We start from the raw sequence: 21,121 nt of genomic DNA on the forward strand, positions 1-21,121 counted from the left end.
AATATTGCGATAAACAACATCCATAAAAATCCTAATATTAATGGATTCTAAAATATAAGAATTTTAATTCTAACAAAATTAAGAAAAGTAGAGATAAACGTTACGTATAAAAATCATAATTCTAATAAGTTTTATAATACCAAGATAGATGTTATCTATATAATCATAATATCGTATTAATTAAGATTATTTCATATTTTTTTATAAATAAACTCATTTTTAAAAAGGTATTTCTTTAATATTGATTTTAATACAATCTTAATAATATTCAATGTTTGAGTTAAATATTAAAGTATTTGCATAGGGATCTCTCTGTACTCTCTGGTTGTTTTCTTTCTTACATATGCAAGTGACTTCATGACGACATTTTCAATCAAATAAATTTATTATTATATCTCGATAACAACATATATTAAATTATCAGCTCATTATATAGTGGATTGTATAAGTTTTAAATCATCAATTTACTCTCAATAAGTTCCTATTACTTGTGATTTCACATATTAATTAAGTCATTTTAATCATATATTAGGTATCTTATTTTTAACAGAAACCATTCAAATATAGTTATAATTAAATGGAGAGGTTTCATATAATTAACGAAACCTAATAAAATTAAGATTGATTGATGACAACAATGATCAACAAATTAGACCCCAAGACTCCATGATCATATGTCATGTGAGTGTTATAATTTCACACACTGTGGATACAGTACCAACCAATCTATAGATTATAAGCTTAAAAAAAAAAATCCAGTGGCTTAGTTTTCATCACAAAGGGTTTGGAGATTTGAAATTAAGCCACCAAATGGTGTTGATCTCAATAATTGAGTTGGGCTGGTCCCCACAGCTCTATGGTTATACTGTGTGTGCATCATCATGAATTCATGGCCATTCCCACAATGAATTATTAGTCTCTGCTTCAATAAAATAACAAAATTCACATATTTCCCACACCCTGTGTACTTCATAATGAGCCCTGGCAATGGCTTTTCAAATGTAAAAATTACTTCTTATTTAAATAATAATAATAATAATAATTTTTTAAAATATTAATCTAATGATAAGAAATTATAGTGAGGATTTTTATCATTAAAATTGAATATATATATATATATATATATCCCTGAATGAATCCACACAGAGACAGACACCTGGAGTGAGGAGGAAGAATCCTATCTTTGCTTGATAATTTGCTTTGATTGTTGCTATTGGTGGGGGAGTGGGAAATTTGGAGGAAGAAGACATCATTAATTAATTAATTAACACGTATTAGTAGGAGCCAACTCAAATATTGGATTATAACATAAGTTTTAATTTTGTGGGAGGCAATTACTCACCCGGGGGCAAATGTAGAGTGGATCCGGTAAAATGGTAGCCTCTAGATTCATAGGTTATTTCAGCTTCCTTTCTCTCAAATGTGTCGAATTGACGGACAGACTTAGAAAAAAATTAAAGTTGACATAGACTACAAGCCCCTTAAATCCACCCCTATACCCACCCTCACATAATTACATGTAATTTCATGAAATTAAAATTTATAAAATTAATTTGGCACTTCAACTCCCTTTCTTTCAAATGGTTCAAATTCGCAAGATAGATTTAAAAAAAAATAAAGATTGACACAGATTATAGATCCCTTAAATTCGCCTCTATACCCACCCTCACATAATTACACATGATTTCATAAAATTAAGATTTATAAAATTAATTGACACTTCATCACTTATAAGGAAAAGTTTAGAAAACTCGATGAGCTTACCGACTGTCTTACTGAAAGGGGGCAAAAAAGATGATTTTACCCCTTTCGATAAGAAATTCGATAAACTTGTTGGACCCTATAGAACGACTCCATTTATAATATACATGAGAACATGTAAAGACTATCACTAACATCATCCTTAACTCATTTACCTTTTAAGCAAAACTAAAACATAATGTACAACTGCACACTTAAATTCAAGCCAATTAATCTCCCTTAAGCCTGACTCTTGATTACTTACAACATCGGGCCAGACAGTACACTCACTCAGTATGTATGTATATATATATATATATATATAGTGAGATTAAAAACATGGATGGTATTGGTGGGGAGGGTTGGTCATGGTCGTGCCAGCAAACTTCCTTCTCAAAACAATGTTCAATTCTAGAAAGCAAACTGGCAATAAACTTCCAGAAATTGTCCCTTGCACTCACTTCCACCGTAAGGGCTGGTAGACCCCACTGTCATTAAGTCAATTCAGCAAGTGGGTCGACCCAAAATAAAATCATTTGGTTGGACTTGCAATAAATATAATTAAGTTAATACTTCTTTCTTTTTCTTTTTTATTATTTCAAATATGATTTTTTATATAATTTTTGTACAAAAAGTGCCCTAAACTTAGGAAAGTGCCCTAAACTTAGGTGAGTGTGACATGCATGGGGGTGGATTGTGGCACAAATAGTGAGTCCTATGAATAAATTGATTCAATCCATATACCTCAAATACTGTCAGGATCACAGTGTAGATGTCTACATTAATCAAACTATTTCGTGGTCCAATTACATATATATACTTTGTTGCTTTTTTTGGTAAGTAAATTTGTTACTTCTCATGTAATCACCATTTTAGAATAGGGAAATAATGGCATTGCCACAAATAGGTAGTCATATATTTATTACTTAACCTAATCTAAATATTTAGTTGCTTTGTATTATAAAATAATATTAATCATTATTTTAAGGATAACAGTTAAGTAATAAATAATATTAACTGATGATAGTATCATCAATTATATGACGATGTTTTTTCATTGGAGGAAATTAAATAAATTATATGTCATTATCCTATTTGTCTAGCATCTCCTCCAATGAAGATATTACACATGATTAATGACACCATCATCAATTATCAATTAAAACTCCTAAAATTAAATTCGACGAATATTTTAGATCATATAATAATGTCCATTAAGGGGTTGTAACATAAGACATAACTAAGCTTATGTCTAAATATGTTTTATACACATTTTTAAATCTAAACCCATATATGATAAATTATATATATATTTTTTCAAAATTTCATATCGTAATTTTAATTAATATTTATGGATTTATTTTCTAAAAATACACCCTAATTTGACTAATAATCAATTTACTGAACCATGCATGGAAACCCAAAATAGTGAAACCATACCCTTAATAATAAAGAAAACCCAAAATAATGAAAGAGTGTTGACACTAAGCAATGTCTGTGGAGATAATAGATACAGGTAGGTGTGCCACGAAAATAGAGAAACTTTAGGAAAGGGAGTGTGAGAAAGGAGATGAATGATGACTACTGTGGAATACAAATGCTTTCACCACTTTGACGGTGGTCGGAATGGGAGGCCTGAGGCTCTGTGGTGGTCTCATTTGCTATGATGATTAATTAGCTTTTCTGTTGAGTGTGAAATTTAGCATCCCAAAGCAATCATCGTATGCACTTTGCCTGCCAAGTGGAGTGGAGTGGAGATGAGATGGGGGGTTAAAAGATGATGATCATAACTGTGTTTGGAGCGCAACATTAGACACACTTTTTAAGGATTAAAATAAAATTATTATCCTCGTTATACTCATTATCATCCTCGTCATAAATCTTAATTTCACCTAATTAATCTTATTTATAGTTACATCTTTTCTAAAATTATTATAGTTCACGTTATGTAATGTGAGATAAAAAAAAAAATCTTTTAACACAAGTGACCTGAAACGTTGAGCAACCTAACTAAATATTTTAAGTTTAAATCCTTATCAGAGAAAATTAGTAAAAAAATATTATCAATTTTATGAAACATCTAAGTGCAATTAGTTGGATTAGAGGCTAACTAGACTTTTTTTTTATTTATTTACAAGAATCCCTTCTTTGTCAACTTGTAGTCTTCAAGAGATTTATAAAATATAAGATGATAAGGAATGCAAAGTGTCTCTCGTGTGAATTCTTTAACACAAATGACGTGAAACGTTGAGATGCCTAACTAAATATTTTAAGTTTAAATCCTTATCGAAAAATATTGTTAGTCTTATGAAACATCTAAGTGTAATTAATTGGATTAAAGGCTAACTAGATTTTTTTTTTTATTTACAAGAATCCCTTCTATTGTCAACTTGTAATCTCCAAGAGATTTATAAAACATAAGATGGTCAGGGGTGCGAAGTGTCTCTCGTGTGAATTCTTTAATACTTAAGTTAATTTTTGTTAAAAAATATATAAGATTGAGAAAAATATAATATGAGTAGTGTTTTAGTCATATTTCGATTAGAAGAATCACTCTTTATTTATAGAAACTGAAGTTGACATGTGAAAGAGTATCCACATCTTTCAAAACCATCTATTTTGAATTTTTATATCAAGATATCAAAAGTGAATTGACGTATTCTTAGACTCAGAAAGATTTTCAAAAAATATTCAAAAAAGTCTCCTAGAGGTACCCAAGAAAAGGCCCCGAGGATGATCTCCCAAAAATTCTCGAAAGTGGCCTCTAGAAAAGTTTTTCAAAAACTATTATGTTGAGAAGATCTCCCAAACTTCTCTCCTTAGTCTTGTTCCTCTTAAACTTATCTTGGACTCAAACTCATTTTCTTAGCTTCAAATTTGAACTTGCTGTCTTTAACAAGAAAAAGAAGATCTTTACAAATAAATAAGATAGAATGGTGAGTTAAATCACGATCTAATTTTGATTCCACTCGTTAGTTTGTTAATACCCAAGTCATTGCAGACTCTTAAAAATAGAGCATAGACGAGTCCAGATCCATTAGCCCATATCATTTGGGCTTGAGATAAGTGAAATAGCCCAACTAATAGTGGCCGATTGGCCCATAACCCGGTTCTAGTTGGCTGTTTCTCGCCTAGCAAATAGGTCGCTGATGATGTAAAATATCAATCATAATAAATAGCAACAAAATATTATTTAGATATTTATGAGTGATATTTAAAGTGACACCCTTATATTATGTATTATGCACTTATACTAATTAAATACATTATACAATACATTAATATAAGAGTGTCACTATTAAGTGCTCAAATAACATTTTTAAATAAATAAATATTGATCTAGAACAATGCCAATACTTAGGGATTAATGCGATAAGATCTTTCTATTAGTTTTTATTTATTTATTTTTACTTCAAATTTTAAGTTAATATTTTATGTTTAATTTTTCTTTTTCATTAAAAAATAATAATTATATAAGTATACATGAGGTTTACTGTAATGTACATTTTTCATGAATTTCACATTAATCTTATAGAAACATATTCGACATTTTTCTTTAACCTCAAAACCGACATAAGATCTAAATTTTCACAAGGAAAAATTTCTCAAAAATAGTCGACACACTTCTCAAAAAATTAATAAAATCATAAGTGAAAAAAATCATTTCAAAGATAGCCAACTATAAGGGATGATTTTTGAACTTACAATTTCATGAACATTTTTATCTGTCTTTAGAAAGTGTATTTATTATTTTTATGAAAATTTTCTCTATAAAGATTTATACTTTAGAAACAAGAACAAAACTAAATCGGTCAACTTCCTTTTATCTTTCATCAATTAATGGTCAATGGTTAATGGCTAATGTTTTTTTTGTTTTTTGTTTTTTTGAAAATTTGGTCTTTGAGAAGGACTTGCTATATTTCCTCGTGGAGTAGACTTGACATAGAGACCCTAAGTTTTGTTGATGGTTGGACTTGGTCTTCCCCCATATGTAACCAAGGGCCAAGCATTTAGCAAGTAGGCTTTGAATATTCATCACCAGCCAGCCCAATTGACACGCTTAATTGACCCAATTTGGACTGACCTAGTTTTATAATTTAATGGTTATCAATTCTTCCAAATAGACAATAATTGAAAACCTCCAAAAGATATTAGTGCTTATAGTTTTGGTTTGTGGTAGAAGTAACATTTGGTTAATTTAGTAGTCCCTTATAGACCAATTTGATAACTGAATCATATTAATATAGTATTTGTTAATCAAAATATAAGTTAAAAAAAGTGATTTATGAAAACTATTTTAGACAAAAGTATTTTTTATTATATTTGTTAAATTTATTTGGTAATTACTGGAAAAAAATCATGTGACTTCTTATCTAAAATTTTATAAATAAATTTATCTCTACCCAAAATTTCTCTATCCCTTTCAGATAAACTTATATAAAATTTTACAAATAAAAGAAAATAACTCATATGCCCCTATCTCATAAAACCCTCAATCTTCATGTTCATCTTCCTTTCTTCATCTTCATGCTTCAACGGGGTAAGGTAAGGTCTTTCTCTTACTCTTTCATTTTTTTTCTTTTTTTGCACATTTTTATCTTTCCTATGCATCTGCGTCAACCATCACTATCTGCATCGTCGACGATCATTGTCATCTCTACTACCTATATCGTCAACGACCACTATGGCCTGCATCCATCGCCGTCGCCTCTATCGTACTTTGCTTGCTGTCGCATTCACCATGGCCTATTTCGCCTGCCGTTGTCACCTTCACCATGGCCTATTTCACCTTCGCTACGTGAAACGGCCTGCTTCAATGCAATGTTGTCACTTGATCCCCATTTTGAACTAGATTTTTTTCCCTTCTTTGTGCTAGATTTATTGGGTTCTGATGGACTACTTGGTTGAGTAAGTGTCCATTTTATTTTTGTTTTTCTATCTTGATAATTTTTATTTCTGTAAGTAAATAATCAGGGTTGTATTGTTCTTGAGCATTTTTTTAACCATTTCATTTTGTTGGTTCTTGGGTTGTATTGTTCTTGATGATTTTACTGGTTCTTTTGTTAGTTCTAAATTTGTTGTGGATGTTAACAAATACTTTTGAATGAATTTGGAAATAAGGATATTTTGATAAAAAAAACAAATCTTATCTCAATGTTTTTATATGTATCTTAACAAACATATGAAAAGAAAAAATGCAATTCTCAATACGTTCTAAAAAATTTTAAAAATTGATAAAATTCTTAAAATATTTTTCAGTCTTACCTTAATCATTTTATATCTTGATATAGAAAGCATTTCAACATTATCTTACTCATTTTAATAAATGCTACCTAAGAAAATTTATATTTAACAAAATAATATCAAATTAAAAATTTTAAAAATCAATTTAATTAAAATAATCAAAATTAATAAAAAAATAATCGCATTTCTTAGAATGGTAATTTGATAAATAGCATATACATAATTTAGTTGGAGTTTTTGAAATAATCATAAATTTTGACTATTTCAATCTATTCAAACTGAAATTTAAGTTTTTAAAATTTTAAGACCTCACCGTTACTATAAATGTCTAGAAAATTTAAGTAAAAATATTCAAAAAATAATAATTGTAACTTCTTTTGGGATTGACGAAAGATGATATATTAGGCTATGGACTAATTATTAAGAGCCACTCATGGGAAATGGGAAAGGTAGATGACAAGTTGTCATATAATCACTTGGACTTAGAGGTTGCTTCTATTGGGATTCCATGAAGTTGAAGTAACAATGATTTGAGAGACTTTAGAAGATTCAAAATTAAGGGTTTAGGTTAAGGGGGTTGGGATGCTAATTGAAGGGCTTATGCATAGTGAAATGGCACCAGAAAACAATGGTTTTAGTTAACTGCAATGAATGGAGGAGTCCCTTTGAATTCAAGGCAATTGGGTACATCATGGTTTCACAAGTTTGAAGTAAAAGCCATCCCTTTTAGAACAATGTGGAAGAAGATGAGGACAAAATAAATCAAAAAAAATAAAATAAAAATTGAACTGCCCACTCAAGAACCATAGCCCATCACAACCAACTTAATTAATTAATGCCTTGAATCTTCTAAAGTGTGACCAAAGCCATAATTATATAGGGCTCATTTGAATTTCAACCCAAAAGTTCATTTTTTTTTGACAATTTTTTTAATAAAGCATATGACACAATGCATGTAATTAGACTACAAGTCAAAGATTAACCATTTTATAAGTTATAATAATTTATATAAGGTTACGTTTAAATAAAGAGATTTTATTTGAAGCACTTGCGTAGACTTATGTTAAATTCTTTCACTTACTTGAGTTTGAATTCGTGATGAATTTGAACTCAAATTCTAACAAGTTGGATAGTAAGATCTCCAACCCATGAGCTTAAAATTTGAAAATTCTAAATATCAAATGAGAGAGACAAATAAACCGTGATATAAATTTATCCTAAAGTACTCTTTGGGAACATTATCATTATGTGAAAATAGCCTTCTACCTTCGAAGAGCACCAACCAACCATCCTCTCAATCTTCTTTATTTTGTAAGTTCATCACATATTAAGGGTGAATAATTATATTATACCTTTAATTTCTTTCACTCTTCAACAAAATTCTTTCTTTTAGGGCTGTTTTATTTTATTTTTAATTTTAATTTTTTACACTCTTTCAAAAACAAATTAATTTAGCGTGTCATTTTCTTAAAAGTGAAAAAAAAAAAGATTTTTTTACTTATTTACCTTAATAATGGATAAACTCACTAAACACATTCAGACAGAGGTGTCATGGTGTATTTTATTTACAGATAACATAGTGTTGGTGGATGAAACAGAAAAGGTAGTGAACACCAAGCTTGAGTTGTGGAAAAATAATTTATAATCTAAGGGCCTGATTGATTGCAACCATGGAATTTACATAGAAAGAAAATGAGTTCTAGGCAATTCAATTGCCTAGAACTTATTTATATGGAAATTATGAAGTAAAAGTGTTTGATTGAATTTTATTTTCTATGTAATTTTCTCCCCAAAACCCACCCTGTCTGCCTTCTCCTATCTCTCTCTCTCTCTCTCCCCTGCCTCCCTAACCCAGTTCTTCGCCTTGCCATTATCCATCGTCGCCATCACTACCTTCTCCCATTGCTGCTATCGCTGGAGCAAGCATCGCCGCCAGCGCTCCCTTCTCCCATCGCTGGAGCAAGCATCGCCGCCATCGCTGCCTTCTCCCATCGCTGGAGCAAGCATCACAGCTATCGTTGCCTTCTCCCATCAGGACCTAGAAAATAAGAAAGCGTCAGAGGAAAGAGATGAGGCGTTCGTCGACCGGATTTTTGACTCCAAGGAGGTGCTGCGATGGAAGGATCAACTCATTTTCAAAGCCTTCGTGCTAAGCTACCCATCTCTCTCTCTCTCTCCCCCTCCCAAACCCAGTTCTGCTCTCTACCTTCCCCCCCATCACCAACAGTGCCGGTTGCAGCGGCTATCGTCGCCGTTGCCATCTTCGTTTCCCATCGTCGATGGCCGATCTTCATTGGCCATGGGTGCCATCGCCAATCGCCTTTCCCCTCCTCCTCACGACCGCGCTTCTCCTCTTCTTCTCCTTCGTGCCTCAGCTTTTCTTCTTCTTCTTCCCTGGAATTTCTTTTCCCAGCCTCCCCCTAAGAATTGATTTTCCAGCAAAAGTGGGAATTGGGGGTCACGTGATCAAAAATGAGAATTGAAATTACCTAGAAAATATTGCTAATCAAACACCACCAAAACTAGAATTTACATAGAAAATGGCTATTTTCCATGGAAAATATGGCCAATCAAACAGGCCCTAAGAGATTTAAATTAAGTAGAAGAAAAATAGAATATATGGAATGTAAATTTAGTAAAAATGCAAAAATAGAGGATGTTATAATAAAATTGAAAGATCAAATCATACAAAAAAAATATCATTTTCGATATTTGGAATCAGTGATTCAAAAAGATAGAGAAATTCACGAAGATGTCATGTATAGAATTAAGGCAAGTTGGCTAAAATGGAGAAATATATTGGGAGTGTTATGTGACGATAAAATTTTATTAAAACTGAAAGGAAAATTCTATAGGATAGGTATAAGATTAATTTTGTTGTATGGTTTAGAATGTTGGACAGTCAAATACCAGCATAAGCTAAAGACGAACGTAGTGGAGATGAGGATGCTAAGATGGATGTGCGGCCATACAAGAAACGATAAAATTAAAAATGAGGTTATTCATAATAAAGTAGGAGTAGTGCTAATCGAGAAAAATATGAGAGAGACTAGACTAAGATGGTTTGGTCATGTGAGAAGAAGACCAAGAGATGCTCATGTGAGAGGAGTTGAGAAAATGGAACAATTAGTCAAAAAAAAGATAGAGGTAGACCCAAGAAGATTTTGACAGAAACATTATGGAGATATAATAAAAGACAATAATACATGAAAGTCTAAAATTTATGTAGTCGATCTCACATAATGAGATAAAGGCCGAATATATGATTGTTGTTATTGTATAAATAATTTATGTATATTATCATTACATAAAATACACAATATTTCTTATCAAACATGTAAGCATGCACTTAATTTTTTCTATTAAACTTTCCAATTTTTTAATATTTCATGCAGTCCAATTTATTAACAATTTGAGAAAAGAAAAGTTATATTTTAAAATAATATTAATATTAAATTTAAATCATATGAAAAGAAGATGAAAAGATATAGAAGTAAATAAATAAATATAAACAAAGATGGTAAGTGAAGTAAAGTGGTACAAGTAAACTAATGGGTTGTTTGTTTTGCTAAGTAAAATATATAGTGAGTTGATTCAATATTATGAAGTTATGATTCTAATGGTTTTTAGAATAATATTAGTTTCATAGTCATTCTAAAAGTAAAGGGTTAATGAATGAATGTGGAGAATACAACTCCATTTTTTAAAATATTATTATAGAAGGAGATGATGATGGAGAATGTGGAGGTGTCGTGTTTGGCCATGTCATGTCATGTCATGCATTGCTGATTTGAAGGGCGACCAGCATACAATTAACCCGTGATTTGTGCCCATTGGCAGTCGTGATGCTAATCGTTTAGACAAATTAACTCCATTAAAAAAACACAATTAAATACACTAAACATCTCTCTCTCTCTCTCTCTGGCTAAAAGAGAGCTGACTTTGTGACTTAACGATAGAGGGCATTTTTTAATCTCTAGCTTGCTAATGGGTATTAAGGGACTTGAGACCACTTTGCTTGTGGCTTCTCCCTGTGAATACGTGCTAACCATTGGTTATGTCCAATTAAACATTATTTAGGATAATATTATAGATCTTCTCATTTTTAACGCATAATCAATATATATAACGAAGTGCATGTGCTCTGAAACATGGCCGAATCTAAGTATTTTATTTTATCTTAGTGAAAAGTTGTTTTTGTTGTATTTAGTGAATGCATCATGAATTGTTTTCTACAAGGTTTTGTGTGTGTATATATATATATATATATAAGTTATTTGACTCACTTACTTGGTCAAATAATTCTTTTTTAAATTAAGTTTAAATTTATTTCTTAAAATCTTTAAATATTCCAAAAATATTTTGAGATGTTACAACAACCACCAAACTATTAACAACACCATTAGGGGCATCGCCTCCTAAATACTAACCCTTTGCAACGTCAGCCTCGCCTCCACTCTGAAAAAGAACGCCAAGCCTCGAATGCATTAAGGTTCAAATGCTAGAAAATGGATAAGAAGGACACAAGGCTTGGATGGTACCTTCCTCAACTCTCTTCTAAATCCTCTCAACCAAGTCTCTAATCACAAGATCATCCTCAAACTTGTCATCCAATGTCAAAGGAAGATCTTCCACCACAATCTTGTTCCTTGGTGATCGAATTAGAAGGACCTCGAACTCATTGATCTCTTCATCATCAGTATCAGAGACCACTACCAGCCTTTTTTTGGTTGTTGTCTTGACCATCGACACTTATATCGCTCCCTCGTGGTTTACCACCACAACACATGTGCTCAAGTCAACTTTAGTAAGGCTTTTCTCCTTTCGGATTCCTCTTCTTAAAAGGTTTTGAGGTAATCTTCAAGGGACCCACTTCAGCTGACCTTTTATGGTTGTCCTTCTCCTCTTGGACACTCGAAGAAAGACCCTTGAAGTCCAAGAAATGCAAAATTTTCTTGATCAAGTCAACAATCAACACCACATGCATGAAATCATGTTTTGAAACAATAAAAGTAATAAGAAAAAAAAAAAAAAAAACCTCACTAGAATAAAAACAATAACAGTAACACATCATTTATCTAAAAGGTCGAAGTTTCTTAAGGTCTAGAGAATATTTCCTTCTTGAAGTCCTCGAATTGATTTCAAGCATTAAATAGCCATGCTTTTTTACTCAAAATCTCCTCATCAAAAGGGTCTTTATTTTTTCTCAACAAGATCCAAGCATTCAAATACTTGAATGACCTACTTGGTATTGTTGGTGTTAGTACCCAAACGATAGATTTATATTGCATTAGATGTATGTAAGCAGCACTAATGATGTAATCTTGTTCATAAGAAAAAGGTCATATCTTCATTTATACTCTCCGTTTTTTCTTATGAATGAGTCTCTAGACTTCATGGTAGAGATCTTATATTTAAGTGTTAAGAATGTGTGATGAAGATCTTTAGTTCATGATTTCTTAAAGAAATTTTTTATCCTTAGATTTATTAGAATGTGAATATGGTTTATCAATTATGGACAAACACATGGGCTACTACCATTGATTAACAATGAGATATTAATGATAATAGATAGTGAGTCACATGCCATATTATATAAGATGCACATAGCAAACATGTGAGTAGGTGTTAGTTGAACATTTACTAAATGTGATGCCTATAACAGATCACATGGTTGTAGGGATTAATGATCTATTATTAGTTCTCGATTGTGTATCTTGTCTTTTGACCAAAAATGGTAGAATTATCTTGTGCACTGATGTCTGAGATTTATCGTTGAGTGAAACCATTCGGTGTGAGAGGTGGGGATACTCTCTGTGTAGTGTCTGTGTAATGATGTATGGAGGCAGATGCTCATTAATGAGATCCATTGTCCTCCATCAGATGGGGATGAATATCCTATGTGGTCTCTGTTGGTTATGATTGAAAAATCCCTAGCTAGGGTAAGCTTGATCGGAAAGAAGTTTTCGATGTCGGAAGGAGTTCTAAGATACTACCTTAATCACACCGTACTAGATTTGGCATAGTTATTGAGTCATATAAGTTTAATTAGTTCATGACTCTCATTTGGTCAGGATGTTGGTCGATGGAATTGAAGAACCTTAATAGGTTCATCTGAAGTATAGACTTCATTTCCATTAAGATCGTCTTGAGTCTTGACTAAAGGATACTCAGAATCTTTCAGGATGCTATGGAGAGTTGGAGAGATCCTCCTAGTAGGTCGAAGTGTTTGTTTGGCGTCAAGGAATGGACGTGTCTTAATTGCTACATGGCTATGAACCTAGAAAGTCACACTTTCACTAAGTAATGTATCAAATTAATGAACATTTGTTGTTATTGTGTTCCACTTCATTAATAGTTAATGATGATGGTTGCAATTAAGAGTTAACTGAATGGATCAATATATTTGAGTAAGGGTGTGCACAGTTCGATTTGACCTGTTTTTGGCAATTTCAATACACCAAATTGCATGTGTGGTTTTTCAGCCAAATCAAACCACACAGTTTGGTTTGGTGCTCGAAAACCACACCCAACCACACCACATTTTGTGGTGCAGTTTTTGTCGGTTGTTGAAGTGATGATAAAGAATTGAAGCAAATTCCAAAATAAAAATAAAAAAAACGAATAAGAGTGAACGAATTGAAGCGATAATAAACAACTAAGGCAAAAAAGAAGTGAAGCCTAAAGAACGAACATGGGCAGATTCAAGAGAGGCTAGCACAGGCTCTAGCCTTAACCCAAACATCAAGATTTAGGCTTGTCCCTTCAATTTTCTTTTTAATGTGGCTTCTCTAAGAAATCACCCCTGGATTTGAAGCCCATGCCAGCCCCTCATTGGATCCCCCCTAGATCAACCTCTGCGAACGAACGAATCAAAATGAACGAACAAAAAAGAACAAATCAGAACTGAAGTGTTTTAAACAGAACAAACACAAAAGTTAAGAACAAATTAGAATGAAGTATTTTAAAACAGAACAAACGAAAAAGTTAAGAACAAATCAGAACAAAGTATTTTAAAACATATCGAAAAAGATAAGAACAAAAAAGAACGAAATCAAACAGAATGGATCGAAACAAAATCAAACATAACGAAAAGGCCTCACTTGCAGTGATCTCCTTGGACAGTTCTCCAACTAGATCTCCTTAGACGGGTCTCCTTGGCGAAACCCAAATCTCCAGTGCTGGTAGAGAGGAAGAATGGAGGTATGCGACACTCACTAGTAGAGAAGAAAAGGGTTCCACCTATTATATATTTTATTTTTTAAATTTTTTTATTAAAATACTCGAGTAGTTCAGTTTTGAACCAAATCACGAAATCCTCAAATCCCAAAAAATTGCGCAGTTCTAGTTGGTTTGGTGTGATCCAATCAGTTTTCACGGTGTGCCAATTTTTTTGAACACCCTTATATATCGGAGATCGTTAAGAGTTAATAGTGCATGATGTTAAAAATTAACAAGGATATTGGTTGCATTAAGAGCTAATGAAAAGGATATTAAGAGTTAATAGCGAGACTGGGTGTAATATAATAGAAGTATTAGATTCAAGAGAAAATGGTCGATTGACCTTTATGAAACTATAAATTGATCTTTATGATTCGGTTAACCGGCCTTCTCAAACGGTCAACTATTTTGATAGCGGGATTAATCTTGCGTGCTTCTGTTTTCTATCGTTTCATTGCATTAGAGCATTAAGTAATAAATAAGAGAGAGACAAAGAGAGAAGATGAAGCTTAGCAGTGAAGCAAAAATTAAAAGAAGAAAATTGGGAGAGTCTCAATTAGCTAAAGCCTTTCTCTCATTCTTCCTTGCTTATTCTTCTCCTCTAAGATCTTAGGTCTTCTTCTTCTTCTTCTTGCTCCAAGGAGTTTCCCATCTCTCTTCTCCTTTACTTGATCCCAGTTGTGAGACAACCATAAGCAAGCCGAAAGGAACCACAATAGCTTAAGTTCACCTTCATCAACAAGGTCATAGCACGACTCCAGTAAAGGGTTCTGAGGCAACTCAAGGGTGAACATACTAGGTCCTCCACAGTTGAGGAAGTGAGCTAGTCACCCCAGCATTGTAGAAACGGGAACAAATTTAGGTAGTTAAGAGGAAGCTGGAAGCTTGAGGCACATTGGCTAACCAGCAAAAAACATCATCTATAGAGGTTTATCCCTAAACACTCTATGGATGGTTTTTCATTTTAATACATATAGATGCTTAATACCGAGTCTTACACGGGTTTTGTTTTCGTTTCCACTGTGCATTTGTTTTGGTTTTGAAAATGTTTTAAAAACTAGTATGCCCTTGCATGGATCCACTAAGAGTTGGTTTTTTAGCCTCGAGCCCTCATTCCCTTTCAGGTATCAGCTCTTCAACGCCATGCTTCGGGTGCTTCAAATGGCGACTCTCTTTTGGAAAAATTAAATCCAACCCCACAAGTTTCTAACAAGGTTGAACAAGAACTAGAATAAAACTAGAGTGGCTTCAACCTTGGTGGCAAAAAAGACCATCCATAAGGCCATCATACACATCCAGGCACAAAAATAAAGCTAAGTATGTGCAATCCTAAGCTGATGTAGAAAATCCCAAACTGATCAGATAAAGCAATAGGTAAAAATCAAAGTCAAATGAATGGATAGGGATGTAGATTTTTCTAGTGACAAGGTGGTATGCCCCAAAGTGGGTGTTGAACTTGACCATCTAGCTACTAAGAACCTAATACTTTCAAGAAATCTCGTTGTTGCTTATGAGTCATCCATTTGGTTTTGATATCCTTAGCAAAATGCTCTTCTTAAGCAATAAGCTCCTAACCTTAGGCATTTGTAATGCCTGAAGAAGCCATTAGCAAGTAGAAGCAAGAAGAACAAGGGATGTTAAAAGAGAGTCTGATTAAGGCAAGTTGAAGGCAAAAAGATGAACTCGAGGCAATGTGTAATATCCTCAAATTTTGAAAATACTAATAAAAGAATAAATTAATTTAATTTAAATTAATTAAATTAATGTTTTAATTTGAGGCGGTGTGCGTGTGTTGTAGATCAAAACAAAAAGAGAGAGAGATATTTTTCTCTCACATGGAAGCTTCTAGCCGAATGGAGAAATCAGAGGAGAGAAACAGAGAGTGAGACATAGAGGGAGCGAGCAGAGAGGGAGCTCAGGAGAGATTGCGAAGGAGAGAGCTGATGCGAAAGAGGGAGAGAGAGACGAGGTGCAAGGCGGCCATGGAAGCTGCCGAGTGAAGCTCGGCCATGGCAGTCGAGTGAACCAGTAGCAGCGGCAAGCTTCTTCCCCTTCTCCTCTACCTTGAATCGCTGTTATAGTGGGTAAGTAGGGTCCAAGGTGAGTGTCAATTACTGTTGCACAGTGAAGCTAACTGTAACTATATAATATATATATATATATATATTGAGCACAATAAGTACACCGTGGGTGGGTGTATTTGGCTTTTGGGCTGTGAGTGTAGCGTTGTATGCGTGTGTTCAGTGTGTTCAGAGCTAAAGCAGAGGTCCTTGGCCGAGAGTGAGCAGGTCCCTTTTTCCTTCCTTGTTGCTCCTCCAATGTTTGTGAGTATATATATATATATATATTTATATATACATATATTTATATATGTGCAGTGGGTGGCATCGGTTTCGTGGGTGAAAGAATTTACTGGTGAGCAGGTGTGTGATTACCCAAGTGTTTGAGGTTTGAGGTAGTGTAGCCATGAGTGTAAGGAGCTTTGTAAGTGTGTAAATGTGTAGGGGCAGTGAGTAGGAGCTTTGGTTGGGGGTAGAAGATGCTCCACAGTGAAGGTGTGTGAGTGTAATACCGTGTGTGTTCAATACCGTGTGTGTTCACTGGGTGTGTTTTGTTTTATATTAATATTGTTATTGTTATTGTAAAGATAAGATTAATAGTAGTAAATAATAATTTTTATTGTTAGCTCCTGGTGATGCTCTCGCTGGAGATGGAAGGTGACCCATGTATATTTAATAGTGTATATTAAGTGTTTATATATAGATATAAACAATAGTAAATAATATATATATTTGTATATTAAGTGAGTTTGTGGTGAATTCGTTGTGAGCTAATTAAGTGAGCTGGCTGTGTCAGTGCGTGTCTAAAACACTAAAGGAAATGACCTTGGATCATATGTGTAAGGGAAAAATAATAGAATTTTGGGAGTTTTTGGCAAAGGAAGTGATCAGGTACATGGATAAAAATTAGTAGAGCGTGATATGTTTAAATAATAAATTTTTCGTGATTAAAATTAATTAATTTTGGTCCCGGTTGTGTTATTTGTTAGGAAATGATTTAATTTGCATCGGGAGCTCGAGTGAGGTCAGAATCAGCTGGTTTCAGGCAAGCTCTTAACCCTCTCTTCCTGATATTTAATTCCCGTGGAAGACCCCGTGATTTCCTGTATTTTATCACCTCCCTTACTTTAATTCGGCACCTTGCCTTATTGGTTGAACTATTATTCATTTGTTTTAATTTAAATTAAATCTGAGGCTTCTATAATTTTATTCGTTGTGAGCCTAAGGGGGTTTGTACCGCCCCCATTCCTTTCGGAATGATGCTGAACCCAGTTGGGGAACTAGGTTCCTAGTCGTGCGGGCTTACTTACAGTTTTTCTCAGATTTATTTATGGTTCGGTTAGAGCTATTGAGCAGTGGGGCAGGGGTCGGTTGTTGGTGACGTTGGGGTAGACTATGGTACGGCCCTGATGTGGACCGTCGGGTGGACACCCCTAGTCACTGACCGTTGACCGGTGCCGGGCATTGCTAACTAGCTCTGCCGGTATGTGATTTACTGCATGATTAGATACATTGTATTACTGTTCATGATTTGATATGCACATGGGTACGGGATGCATATTGGGATATCCATTTATTGAGAATGGTTGGACACGGACATTCTAGTTTGGTTAGGTTGCATCCAGCGCGAGCATATGCATGGCGTGTGGTTTACTATGTGGGCGGAGCATGGCCTGATGCCTGGATGTATGAGCGCCTTGTATCACGTTGATGCTCACTACGCCATTGCATTTCTATGTGCATTGCATGGATACTGGTAGTATTTAGTTCTCGGACGGGAGTACCGTTCCGAGGGAGCCTATGGCTCGGTTGTCGGGAGTACCGACGGATACAGGTGACGGGAGTACCGGCCTGGGACAGCGCGCGCAGGTTTGTGGAGATATTTGTTGCCTTTCAGGGCAGCGGCAGGTTGGTATGGGACTTGGGTGCCAAGTGTCTTATGTAGGCCCCAAGGACCGGTATGTGCTATTATTTTGTTATGCTATTGAGCTGTTGTGTTGTAGCGTCTCATGGCTTGTGTGTACCTGGGGGTTTATTCTGGGGTGAGATTTCTGGTTTTGTGTACCCTTCAGCCTTTTCTTCCTTATGCTTGCTGAGTCTCTCGACTCACCTTGCTTTCCATCATTCCAGGTAGTGGCGGCGTGGGCCATGGCAAGGAAGTCAGCTTTTAGTGGCAGAGTCGGTATGATGTACAGGCAGTCCCGTCAATCCTTGTCAACTCTGATGTTCGAGTAGGATTTACTCTTTTATTTTGTACTGTGCCAGGTCTTTCCTCGAGTCTCGTGTATGTCGGCACAGGAGTCTGTGTTTATTATTTATCATGTGACCGCTGTGATAGTGGGGTTCCCGTAGTGCATGCATGTGTTTAGCTTTGCTTCCGTTGCTCTCATTTTTGAGTATGCATGCCAGGGTGGTTTTTGTCTCATGTTTCATTATTTTTCCCTTCCGTAGGCGCTCCCGTTCGGGTAGTCCGGGCGGCTGGGATATCCGGGCGGGGGTGCTTACACAATGTATAGGTATTTATATCGAAAGGGGGAGCATGACGTTGTAAATTCCCAAAAAAAAAATTGACTAACCGTTGGCATATTTGATCGAAAGAGGTCAACCCAAACATATTTGATTGTAATGTGTGACATTGTCCCAACGGGCGAGGGCATTTTTTGGACTCTCTAGGCAAAACAAGTGAAGATTGATTGAGAAAAAGCTATGGACACAAGCTAGGCCATTAATTACACACGAATCCTCGAGCCTCTCCACAACTTTCGAACTTCTTTGATTTGAAAAAGTTTCCTTTCGGCCAATAGCATTAGTCTTTAACACACCAAAGTCCAACACTTACAAACCTCTATAAACCTTAGAATTTAAGTGAAAATGATGATATTAATTCTACTTCCATATTTCAATTATATTGAACTAAGTAAGTCAGGGACTTCTATGATACCTAATATTTGACTTAATTAACACATGTACATCTTATTTAGGTCACACTCAACCTTGCCCAATTATTTAGATCACCCGAGGCCTTAGTCAGCTTAACCAAGTCGCCTTCAACTTCAGTATTCTAGTTAGGCCTGGCACTACCTAATAAAAGGGGTCTACTACAAATCCAAGGGAAAACTAATTCTACTCAAGAAAGAACCACCCAATCCGACCTAGGAGTCTCTAAGCGATAAACACAATCGTGGTTATTTCCTACAATGTAACAATTAATCATAATCTTGATAAATTTGAAATAAACCCCTTCTTCTAAATCTTAAGACGATTTACAGGAATAATTCTAATTCCTTTAAAGTTCTCTAGGATCACTTTTTCTAGAGGATATCTAACAAAGAGATATAATCATAAGCAAATGATTATCTTTAAACTACTATAAGTAAATGAAAAATTTCCCTCCCAAATAAGCATTAATCCCAATCTTTAGGTCTCTGGCTTTTGTACTATTGTTCCACGTTTGACATTAGTATCGAAATGATTGTTTTGACCAGACCACGACAGTCTCGCCGTTCTCTTTTGTTGTGTCTCAAGCTAGTTGTCTAAGTAGTTGAAACCATTCCGACATTGAACATATCTTATTCTTTGTGAATACATTAATAATCAAATTTGTGCATCATCAAATATTAGAATTACATAATAATGTGTCCAAATCCCTTTCTTTTTGGATAGGGTGACGGAAATTCATCCCCAGTGAGAGTTTTGCAATTGAAGGGGAATCCCATCCCATTTCTCTTACACCCCGTTTATTCTTATTATTTTTCAATATTATTTTGAAACAAAGAGTGCAAATATCACTTTGTTATTCTCTTCTATATATTTTTTATTCAAACAAAGTAAAATTACAATACTTTTCTTTTTTGATGATATGTGAATAGAATCATTGAAAACAACAAATACAAATTAACTAAAACCAACAATAAGTTGAAACCTATATATAGTAAAAATGAGATCTTATGTTATAGCCAAAAGTTCATTAAAAAATAAAAAAAAACCTTAAAAACCCAAAATAAATTTTTGGCCTAAAATGTGTAAATTTTCCTGTGTATAAGGGTCCCATACAACGCACAAACTAAATAACTCTAATATTTGAAAATTTTTCTAAAATAATAAACGTTATCTATAAGAGATAGATGTTATTCGAAAAAATCATGATCCTACCAAGTTTAGGAAAAGATAAGATAGATGTTATTTATAAGAATTCTGATCCTAACAAGATTAAAAAAAAGTTAAGATAGACTTTATCTGTAAAAATCCTAATTATGGACTACTTCAAATTACTCTATACTGTTCTATAAATAAGCAAGCACTCATTCCAAAAAATATACATCTTTGATATTGATGTAAATACTACTCTCGAACTTTCAACATTTACACTGTCTCACTTAAGTATCGGAGTATTTGCATACGAATCTCTTTTTGCCCTCTAACTGTTTCTTTCCTCACAGACTCAGACGGCCATAAAATAATATTTTTTATTAAATAAATTAATTATTATATTTTCAGAACAATTAGATCCAAAACCTCTACCCTCAAGCTTTTGCCAATGGACCAAAATTTCATTAGCTACAATATTTTCCTTACTATTTGTACATTACTTTTTATTCTTTCAATTCCATTCCACTCAAAGAATGTAGAATCACATTCCGCTCTTGTTTTGAATAGTTTAGAGAATTGCAAATATCTCAAATATATATAGCTGTCACACATTTAATTTCATATAAAGCATAAAATGAAATTGAATTGAATATATTTGACAATCAAGTTTTCCCCACCGTTGGATTCAGAATCAATGGTCCGAATGAAAGGGCGATGAATTTGGCGAAGCCTGGCCCACCAGGGAGCACTCAAAGCTTAGCGATGTC

At 34.0% G+C, this 21,121-nt stretch overlaps 1 long non-coding RNA gene across 1 annotated transcript; it reads left to right on the forward strand.

The window, feature by feature from the left end:
• Positions 1-18,389: 18,389 nt before the first annotated feature.
• LOC127805946 (uncharacterized) lies at positions 18,390-18,878 on the forward strand. Its single transcript, XR_008024243.1, has 2 exons — positions 18,390-18,447; positions 18,531-18,878. It is a non-coding gene; the product is annotated as an uncharacterized LOC127805946 (long non-coding RNA).
• The last annotated feature ends 2,243 nt before the right edge of the window (positions 18,879-21,121 follow it).

This window comes from Diospyros lotus, chromosome 7 (assembly GCF_014633365.1).
Source record: "Diospyros lotus cultivar Yz01 chromosome 7, ASM1463336v1, whole genome shotgun sequence".
NCBI lineage: Eukaryota > Viridiplantae > Streptophyta > Magnoliopsida > Ericales > Ebenaceae > Diospyros > Diospyros lotus.